This window comes from Carcharodon carcharias, chromosome 19 (assembly GCF_017639515.1).
Source record: "Carcharodon carcharias isolate sCarCar2 chromosome 19, sCarCar2.pri, whole genome shotgun sequence".
Lineage (NCBI taxonomy): Eukaryota > Metazoa > Chordata > Chondrichthyes > Lamniformes > Lamnidae > Carcharodon > Carcharodon carcharias.
In genome coordinates, this window is record NC_054485.1 from 44,187,980 (window position 1) to 44,199,398 (window position 11,419).

The 11,419-nt window shown below is 44.4% G+C and overlaps 1 non-coding gene across 1 annotated transcript; it reads left to right on the top strand.

Annotated features, from left to right (window-relative positions):
• Positions 1 to 7,123: 7,123 nt before the first annotated feature.
• LOC121292043 lies at positions 7,124 to 7,258 on the top strand. The gene has a single exon (XR_005946169.1). It is a non-coding gene; the product is annotated as a U11 spliceosomal RNA (small nuclear RNA).
• Positions 7,259 to 11,419: the final 4,161 nt, after the last annotated feature.

Sequence of the window (11,419 nt, forward strand, 5' to 3'; positions counted from 1 at the left end):
TGCAGTGCTGAAGGAGGCTCCAACTGTCAAAGGGGACAGTGAACTATATCTGTCAGATGATTGGCCCTGAGATCTCCCCTAACTGTGTGGATGGACACCCCATGCCAACGGCTCTGAAGCTCACAGTTGCCCTCAACTTCTATGCATCTGGCTCCTTCCAAGGGTCGGTGGGTGATCTTTGCGATGCCTCCCAATCAGCTGTCCACACTTGTGTCAAGCAGGTTACAGATGCTCTGTTCAGACGGGCATTGACCTTCATCCACTTCCGCTGCAACCAGGTAAGCCAGACACAGCGAGCCAGAGGCTTCGCGGCCTTTGCTGGCTTCCCCCGTGTCCAGGGTGCAATAGACTCTACACATGTGGCCATCAAGGTGCCAGCAGTTGAGCCCAGTGCCTTCGTCAACAGGAAGGGCTTCCACTCCATGAACGTGCAGATAGTGTGTGATCACAGGATGCTGATTCTACAAGTCTGTGCAAGGTACCCAGGCAGTTCCCACAATGCCTATATCCTCAGTCACTCCCCCAGGTGCCGGCGCTCTTTAGTGCTCTGGCTCGGCTTGATGGATGGCTGCTGGGTGACAAGGGCTAACCCTCAGAAGGTGGCTCATGATGCTTCTCCCCCATCTAAGAACAGAAGCTGAGCAGCGGTATAACAGGAGCCATGGCTCCACAAGGGCTGTGGTAGAGAGAGCCAGCGGTCTTCTCAAGATGCACTTCCGATGCCTGGACCGCTCAGTGGGCACACTTCAGTACCCCCCAGCTCGCGTCTCTGTGATAGTGGTTGCATGCTGCGCTCTGCACAATCTTGCGCTGGAAAGGGGGGACGCAGTGGATGATGAAGACCTTGACGCACTAGATGAGGCTGCACATGATGAATCCAGCAATGGCTCAGAGGCTGAGGAAGCACAGGGCAATGATGAGGGGCAGCACGCCGACCCGCTACTACACCAAGGAACAGGGACATCTGGGACACTTTAATCCAACGAACCTGCAGCTAGCTCCACACACATGGATCTGCAGGACTAGCATTGCCTGGCGCTTCCACACGTGGCACTTAGGTGCTACATCTTCTACCTCATCAGCTGCAACTAAGAGCTTAGTACAGAAACATCAATATCCACTCAAACACTCATGATATATCTGTGAAAGAGACAAATGCAGCACAAAGGAAACACCCTCAGCCATGGTCACAAATGTGGACTTTATTGCCACCAAAAAAATTAACAGATGTCGCTCTGACGCTGAGAATCAAACATTACTTAATCTATGGCCAACACAAAATCACCAGTGACATACCATTATAAGGGGCATAGAACGGCTGGACAGAAGGCAACATTTCCCCTTGGCGCAGGGATGACTAACATGGTGGCATTTATTTAAGTTGAATGCCATGAGGTTGACAGGTGAGGTGCTGAGGACATTTTGGACAGAGTAATGTGGGACTCACCGGCTGAAAGGGTGATGGAGATACAAACCCTCCTAAGATGCAATAAGTCTTTGTATGTGCAGCAGTGATGCCATGGCATGTTAGGCCATGGGGATAGTGGTCACAAATGGGATAAGGTGACTTTGGAAGGTGCTAGAGATGCGCATCCTCAAGGGACTGAGGGACCTTTGTGTATGACCCACACATCTGACTATCAGTCTGTGAATGAGCAGTGTTGCTGCATTAACGATTGCAGCAACCATCAGTGCTTTGGATGGTGGGGAGACAGAGTGGTCACGAACTGTGATAATAACCGAAAGGATAAGATTGTTGGTACAAGCGGCGGAAATGAAGTTTCTCCGCAGGGTTGTCTAGGGTACTGTCCGGAACAGGGTGAGGAGTTTGGCAATTCGGGAAAGCCTCAGAGTAGAGTTGCTGCTCCTCCGGATCGAGAGGTGGTTTGGGCATCTGATAAGGATGCCCCCTGGGAGGCTCCCGCTGGAGCTTTACCAGGCAAGGCCACTGGGCAGAGATTTTGAGGCTGACCCAGGAGAAGCTGGAGGGATTACATCTCTCAGCTGGCCTGGGAAGGCCTGGGAATCCCGCAGGGGGAGCTGGAATCTGTGGCTGAGTAAAGGTAAGTCTGGTTGGCCCTGCTCAGCTGTCTGCCACTGCGGCCCTCACCAGGAGGAGCAGTGTGAAAACAGATGGACGGATGGATGAAAATCAGGTGGGTTCTGCAACAGGTGGGGTTGAACCGTTTGACCACTTTACCCCCAAGGCAGGGATGGTGAAAATTACCCCACTGTCTCACTTATAGCTAGCTGAAATCAGTTGTTAACCCAAGCCACCAAAGTCATAGCGACATTTAATAGAATACAGAACATTCCTGTTTGATCTATGGTGCACATCTGCTTCTACCACATTTGGCTTGGTTCAAACCTAAGGGTAGAATTTTATGGCCCCATCGCGGTGGATTCAGGGCCATAAAATGCGGTGAGCCATTCAAAAATCTATTAACTTTGGTGGGAATGAAAAATTCCGCTGGCGGGAGGAGCCCTAATTCCCTCAGTTCTATGTTATTCTGCTTTCAAAGAGTATCAATATCAGAAGGGCAAATTTTGCCTGCAACCTGAGTTTCCCATAGGTAAATTGCAAGCTAGATATGAATATGGTCATACAAATTAAACGTTCATTATTTATGGGCTTTCAACAATGACAACAGCCTATATATTTATAACAACTTATCTTTATATAGCACTTTTAATGCAATAAGCAGCTCCTAGGTGCTTCACAGAAGCATGACAATGCAAAATTAGATTGAGCTACATAAGGCAATATTTGGACAAATGGCCAGAAACCTGGTCAAAGAGGTAGCTTTCAAGGATCATATTAAAGGAAGGAAGATGGGGAGTCAGAGAGATTTAAGGAGGCAATTCCAGGGTTTAGGGGTTAGACCACTGAAGATGTCGCCACCAATGCTGGAACGATTAAAATTAGGAATGCTCAAGAGGACAGAATTAGAGGAGCACAGGTATCTCAGGGAGTTGTGGGGCTGGAGCAGCTTACAGAGATATGGATGGGTGAGTCCATGGGGGAACTTGAAAACAAGGATTAGAATTTTAAAATTGATGAATTGTTTGACTGGGATTCAATGTAAGTCCACAAGCACAGGAGTGATGGGTTAATGACATTTCGTATGAGTGAGAACACGGACAGCAGAGTTTTGAATAACGTCAAGTATGTGGAGGTTAGAATGGGGAGACCAGCCAGGACTGTGTATGAATGATCGAAAGGTTAAAAAAAAAGCATGAATGAGGGTCAGACTGAGCTGATGAGCTGAGGCAGGGCTGAATATGGGCAATGATATGGAGGTAGAAATGGACCGTGTTAGTGAAGGAGCAAATATGAGATTAGAAGGTCACAAGGGTCAAATGTGACATCAATGTTGCAAACAGACTGGCTTAACCTCAGACAGTTGCCTGGAGTAGGGATAGAGTCAGTAGCTAGGGAGCAGAGCTTGGAGCAAGAACTGAAGACAATAGTTTCAGCATTCCCGACATTTCTGTTCATCCAGTACTAGATATCAGAGAAACAGTCTGATAATTTAGCAACAGTGGAAGAATCGAGACAGATGATGGTGGTGAGGTAGAACTGGGTGTTTTCAGCGTACATGTGAAAACTAATGCTGTTAGTTCATATTTCCATGAGGAGATCATTGACCAGCAGTGACCAAAAGTGAGCAGGACTGTCTACTGGTCCTGCAGAAACACTCTGAAGTCCTAAATGTGATCCTCCAATCATATTCATGAATCATTTATTGTTGTTTCCAGCATTTCTCACAGTCATAAATTGGGGCCAAGATTTTGTGATTAAAAACAACATGGGGCTGTCAACCCTTACCATTATAATGATAGAAATCTGACACCAAGTTCTGGAGTATGCACTTCCTCAGTTAAAGGCAGAAAACTGGAAATTGCTGTCATAGATACCTTGTTCATCCCCAGGGTGAGTGATTGCAGTCTTTGTTGATAGACTTGGCACTGAAATGAAAGAACTACATGAAATTGGGGTTCTTTTTTTCATCAGTTCCACTCTTCAAATGTCTGAAAAAGTTAGGGTTGATGCATTCAGGAGTTTTTAACATCGTGGGAAATTATAATTACTTCTGAATAATCTTTCTGGCCCTGAAAAAAAATCTAGTGTTACAAATGTGGGATCTCATTCCTTCAGAAGAAAATGAATATTGGAGATTATCTTAAAATATAAAATAATGTTTTATACATTTATCTCACCCATTTAGTCCTATTTGTTTTTGTCCTTGATTTCTGTATGTCAATTAAATCTAATTTATATTTCCTGCTCTTGCTCTGGGGAGGTGGTGGTGGCCTTGTCGATGGACAAGTAACCCAGAGATCCAGGGTAATGCTCTGGTGACCCGGCTTCAAATTCCATCATGGCAGATGGTGAAATTTGAATTCAATGAAAAAAAATCTGGAATTAAAAGTATAATGATGACCATGAAACCATTGTCGATTGTTGGAAAAACCCTTCTGGTTCACTAATGTCCTTCAGGGAAGGAAATCTGCCATCCTCACCTGGTCTGGCCTACATGTGGCTCCAGGCCTACAGCAATGACTCTTCACTGCCCTCTGAAATGGCCTAGAAAACCATTCAGTCGTATAAACCAATAAAAAGTCAATAAAACGGAGTGAAACCGGAAGAACCAACTGGCATTGGTCTAGGCACCGGAAACGACAGTGACAAACCCAACTCTGTTGACCCTCAATGATAGGGGAAGCACAGCACATCAGTGCAAAAGCTAAGACTGAAGCACTTGCTACAATTTTCAGCCAGAAGTGCCAAGTGCACCTCAGCCTCCTCCAGGATTCCCAACATCACAGATGCCAGTCTTCAGCCAATTCGATTCACTCCAGGTGATATATCAAGAATCAGCTGAAGGCATTGGATACTGCAAATCTATGGGCCCCGGCAATATTCTGGCAATAGTACAGAAGACTTGTGCTCCAGAACTTGCCACACCCTTAGCCAAGCTGTTCCAGTACTGCTACAACTCTGGCATCTACACAGCAACGTGGGAAATTGCTCAGGTATGTCATGTATGAGCAGGACAAATCCAAACCGGCCAATGACCGTCCCGTCAGTCTCCTCTCGATCATCAGTAATGTGATGAAAGGGGTCTTCAACAGTGCTATTAAGTGGTACTTGCTTAGCAATAACCTGCTCACTGACGCCCAGTTTGAGTTCCACCAGGGCCACTCAGCCCCGGACCTCATTACAGCCTTGGTTCAAACATGAACAAAAGAGCTGAACTCCAGAGATGAGGTCAGAGTGGCTGCCTTGACATCAAGGCAGCATTTGAGCAAATGTGGCATCAAGGAACCTAGCAAAACTGGAGTCAACGGGAATTAGGGGAAAAACTCTCTGCTGATTGGAGTCATACCTAGCATAAAGGAAGATGGTTGTGGTTATTGGAGGTCAGTCATCTCAGCTCCAGGACATCACTGCAAAAGTACCTCAGGTTAGTGTCCTAGGCCCAACCATCTTCAGCTGATTCATCAATGACCTTTTCTCCATCATTAGGTCAGAAGTGGGGATGTTCACTGATGATTGCACAATGTTCAGCACCATTCATGACTCCTCGGATACTGAGGCAGTCCATGTTCAAATGCAGCAAGACCTGGACAATATCCAGGCTCGGGCTGACAAGTGGCAAGTAACATTAATGCCATACAAGTGCCAGGCAATGACCATCTCCAACAAGGGAGAATCTAACCATTGCCCCTTGACATTCAATGACATTATCATTTCTCAAACCCTCACTATCAATATCCTGGGGATTACCATTGACCAGAAACTGAACTGGACTAGCCATATAAATACCATGGCTACAAGAGCAGGTCAGAGGCTAAGAATCCTGTGGTGCGTAACTCACTTCCTGACTCCCCAAAGCCTGTCTACTATCTACAAGGCACAAGTCAGGAGTGTGATGGAATACTCTCCACTTGCCTTGATGAGTGCAGCTCCAACAACACTCAAGAAGCTGGACACCATCCAGAACAAAGCAGCCCTCTTGATTGGCATCCCATCCACAAACATTCATTCCCCCTACCACCAACGCACAGTGGCAGCAGTGTGTACCATCTACAAGATGCACTGCAGAAACTCACAAAGGTTCCTTAGATAGCACCTTCCAAACTCACAACCCACTACCATCTAGAAGGACAAGGGCAGCAGACACATGGGAACACCACCACCTGGAAGTTCCCCTCCAAGTCAGTCACCATCCTGACTTGGAAATATATCGCCGTTCCTTCACTGTTGCTTGGTCAAAATCCTGGAATTCCCTCCTTAACAGCACTGTGGATGTACCTACACAACAGGGACTGCAGCGGGTCAAGAAGGCAGCTCACTACCACCTTCTCAAGGGCAATTAAAGATGGGCAATAAATGCTGGCCTAGCCAATGACATCCATGAATGAGTTTTTAAAAATTGGATGCCGCAACCTGAATTTAGCCTGCAGAGGCGTTTTGTGCTGGGTGGCTGCTGTGAGGTCAGGAAACGCGAAAGAGCCAATTTCTAAAATGCCCTAACGTCTTTGAAGTGGGGTTCCCACCCACAGGTAACCTGTTTGACTAGCTGAAGAGCTTCAGGATGGAAAGCCTGCTTCATAGGGCGGAAGACTATGACAGCAGGTGTGTATATTGGGGGAGTGAGAGATTTTGTTGGGGAGCATTGGTCATGAAGATTGAGGGATGGGATCCAGAATATAAGATGTCTCGATCACAAGGGGAGAGTTGGCTGGTGATCTAGGGGTCCTGATTGTAGGGGCAGGGTGGTCCAGGAGGTCCTGTCTTGAGGGGGTGGGTTGTTTGCAATAGTGGGAGTGGGTGGAGAGAAGACAGATTGCACTTGAGTGTGGGGAAGGGTTTACTGTGTAGCTTGTTAGTCCTGGAGGAAGTATTCCAGTTTCTTCTGGCCCACCAGCAGTGTTGTAAAAGGGCTTACCTCATTGATTCAGGCCTTCTCACCTCCTTTAATCTGCTAAACTTCATGAGGCCTGGTGGTTAAAAATAGAATTACCGTTAGAGTGAAGGCACACTGCCTTATTATAATATTTAATGACCAGTCCTTTCCTGCAAGCAGGCTCGTTGCTCACCACTCACCACACCTTCATAAAGGGTTTCTGCTGTGAATGGCACATGGACAAGGCGCTTGCGCTTTATCCGTGCGGAATCGATATCAAGAGATTTCGGATGCACAATTTTTGTTCCTTGGAGCTGCTGGTGATCGTTTGTCTCAGCGCTCCAAAAAAAAACTAGTGGTGGGCGGGCTTGGGGCAGATTGCTCTCCTGTTCCAGGGCATTTGCATTTTACCTTCTGAAATGACATCAACCCACTCAGCCCTGTGTGTCTCAGTGAGGATCCTTAAATCTGATTGGGTTTAGAGCCTAGTTGTTGTGTGGCCTGCTCACACATGTCACAGATCCCCTGCACAGTGCACCAGGCTGGAAAAGATGCTGGATTAGAGGAATTGTCTGCTGACAAGCTCACCAAAAGTCGGTGGGAAGCTGTCAGTGACATGTACGGCAAGTGCCATTCCTTCACCACTGAAAGAAAAATCCAAGCTTATATCTTCTCTATGATGCATGCGATGCAAGTGTTTTCACTAACGTTAATTTATAGGTTGATAAATAACCAGCTGGCACCAATATCTACTTGTTTGACTTGCACTGCTCTTTCCTTAAGCCTTTTGTGAATTCTTTATCCCAACTACCCTTTTATTTTGTCTTTGCTTCTTTGGGAGGAAACAACACATGAAACAGATGCAGCACAGGAGAATTTTAACAAGAATACAAAACCAAACTGGTTTCCAACAGACATACTAAATTTCCAACATAACTGGACAGCAAGCAGATTTATATAATCACCTTTCAGCCTTACAGACTGGGTCTGGAAAAAGTTAGGCACATGTGACCTGTATTCAGGATATAAGTTTTGGATATCAATACTTCAATAATCGTACTCTTTTTCCAAATGATATCAAATGTTCAACAACAAAAAGAGTTTAATGCATTTGGAAATATATATTTTGCTGTGCCTCATATGTTGTTATCCACATTCGGCCAAAATTGTGAGCCAGCAATTTTTAATTTATTTTATGTGTACAAGAGAAATGAACCAACAATGATCCACATCCAAAAATAAATTCTAATTCACATACAACAGCCTCGAAGACATGAAAACTACATTTATGCAGCAGAAGTTCAACAAAAAGCAAATACTGAAAAATTAAATACTAACCGGAAAATGGGTTCTCCCTGGAAACAAAGCAGGTTGTTTTTTTTTCTCGCATTTCCTTGTATATGATATAAAATACAATCTGATAAAACAATGGCATGACAAGAATTGATAACTTTTATATAGACAATTTCCTGTTCACCTAACACTGCGAATATGTTAAGAGTAACGGTGGCTCTTATAGACAGTGGCCTCACTGAGAGATTTGGATGATGCAAGGTGGACCATCTTAGAAAAAACTTAAGTGATAGACACCATCTGCCCTGTATTCCAAGATGCAAATACTGATTTGTGGTTTCTTGCATATGTCTATCATATTTTGTTATATATCTATTATACGTTAAAACTCATGCAGTTCCTGTCTACAAAACCTTACTTCCTACTGGCACATTTTTAATCTCATTTTTGTGGGGTTTTTGAATCATAAATTCCCATGGCCCCATTTATATTGCCAACTGCCTATGTCAACCTGCCAAGAGTAGCACTGTAGCTGTTGAGTTTTGTATCTCCCAGCTTCCTCAGCCTATGCTGCAGATGAACCCCACTGCTTCCCCAAATCACACTGTTAAATTTCCTATTTAATTGCCTTAATAATAGTAATTACCTCAGCAATAAATGGTAATTACATTTATTTTCCTTTTGCCCTTTTTGGAAGTGGCTGTGATTATGACAGACACTCAGTGGTCCGTTCCATGATGCCATGATGTCCAAACAATTTTGATACAAATCTATTGAATGAGAATTGAGAGAATTGTATTTTAATTCAGTTTTCACTCTTGAGAGCACAGGAAGTTCAGAAGTCTAATCTACATGAAAATGTTAATCTTAACCCTGATGAACAGGGATATTCAGACTAACAGCAATTGGTGTCCCTAGCTAACTTCTTCCTTGTTTAGACCAAGTTCACAAGTATAGAAGATTTTCCCTTAATCTTGATAAACTGAGATACTTTGTTTTCTGAATCTGACAAAGGGATCATGGTTGTGCTGTTCATTAAGCTGTAAATCATTGTTGCTACCTCCTGTAATTTTACAGCTAAAAGCCAAAATCCAAGTTTGGGTCTCACATTTCAAGTGCATCTGGGTTCTCTTGATTTGTCGGGCAATTTCTGAAAACTGTTGAAAACACTGAGACTCTAAATTAAGCATGGCTGCAAACCTAAGGTATCATCTATAATATATGAAAAATGGTATGTGAATCACAACATTCTGTACAATATTTGTTGAGCCTTTACGTTGGAGTGTGATAGGGAATTTCAAAGTTGAAGTGGATGTAATGAAACATGTTTTAGTGAAGGTTATTATGATTGATAATTAACTATCAATCCGAATATATCTTTTAAATGGCTTTGCAGTTAGTGTTATTTAATAAGCCCACATCCTTGAGGAACTGGGTTCAGACTGTGGAAATTCATTTCACTCAGGATACTTACAGATAGTGGCAATTAGAAATTATCATCCCATCAAACATGACTGATGTAAAGAGATTTTAATTATCACCTTTAAATAATAATAAAAGCAAAGAGAGACTTTTTAAAAATTCATTTGTGGGGTGATGGGCATCGCTGGCTAGACAGCACTTATTGCCCATTCCTAATTTCTCTTCAGAAGGTGGTGGTGAGCTGCCTTCTTGAACCGCTGCAGTCCATGTGATGTAGGTACACCCACAGTGCTGTTAAGGAGGGAGTTCCAGGATTTTGACCCAGCAACAGTGAAGGAACGGCGATATATTTCCAAGTCAGGATGGTGAGGGGATCTTCCAGCTGGTGGTGTTCCCATGTATCTGCTGCCCTTGTCCTTCTAGATCGTAGTGCTCGTGGATTTGGAAGGTGCTGTCTAAGGAGCCTTGGTGAGTTTATGCAGTGCATCTTGTAGATGGTATACATTGCTGTCACTGTGCATCAGTGGTGGAAGGAGTGAATATTCGTGAATAGGGTGCCAATCAAGTGGGCTGCTTTGTCCTGGATGGTGTCAAACTTCTTGAGTGTTGGTGGAGCTGCACTCATCCAGGCAAGTGGGGAGTATCCCATCACATTCCTGACTTGTGCATTGTAGATAGTGGACAGGCTTTGGGGAGTCAGAGGTGAGTTACGCACCACAGAATTCTTATACTCTGACCTGCCCTTGTAGCCATGGTATTTATGGCTAGTCCAGTTCAGTTTCTGGTCAATGGTAACACCCAGGATGTTGATAACTGGGATTCAGCAATGAAAGTCAATGTGTGACGGTTAGATTCTCTTTTGTTGGAGATGGTGTTGCCGGAGTAACAGTTATTGGCTTAGTAGACAGAGGAGAAGAGTCAATTCTCTCTTAACTCTAAATTCGCTTTATTCATGTCGTTAGATCATCTACATATAGCTTATATGTCTGGTTAAATATAGACATGCAGTTTACAGCAGGTTATACAGTTTTATATCCAAAACTAGGATCTAAACGCACACCCACTAGGTTTCCCTGACGCTTTCTGAGTGGTCACAGAATATAAATGCTAATACCTGAAAAGGAGAGCTGATGCTGGCCAGGCGTTCCATTCTCTCTCTCTTGCATCTCTTCGTTGCTGACTTCTGCGATGGTTGTTCTCCGGAGTTCTCGCTGGCTCCACACTCGAAATCCTCCAGTCTTGTACTGAATCTTATCTCTTCAAGCTGTGCTGTTTCTGTCCCGTTGGTTTAGGCCTGCTTGCCTAGTTTGTGGCATATTCTCATTGGCTCTGTTCCAAGACTTAGGTAGCATTAACCTCGTTACTCCTTTTCTAAATAAGCACTTGTGTCTCATCACATTTCCTTTGTCTTTGCTAATGCAAACCGGTTCCAGCCAGCTCAGGCCAGTGACTGAGCTCAGGTTTCAAAAGTTGCTCAAGCCAGTGACTGAGCTCAGGTTACTTCAGTTCAAAAGTTGCTCAGGAGTTTCTCTGCAGCCCCTGGCCAACCATAGTCATTGCCTGAGACTTGTGTGGTGTGAATGTTATTTGCCACTTATCAGCCTAAGCCTGAATGTTGTCCAGGTCTTGCTGCATTTGGACATGGACTACTTCAGTATCTGAAGAGATGCGAATGGTGCTGAACATTGTGCAATCATCAGCAAACATTCCCATTTCTGACCTCATGATGGAAGGAAGGTCATTGATGAAGCAGCTGAAGATGGTTGGGTCTAGGACACTACCCTGAGGAA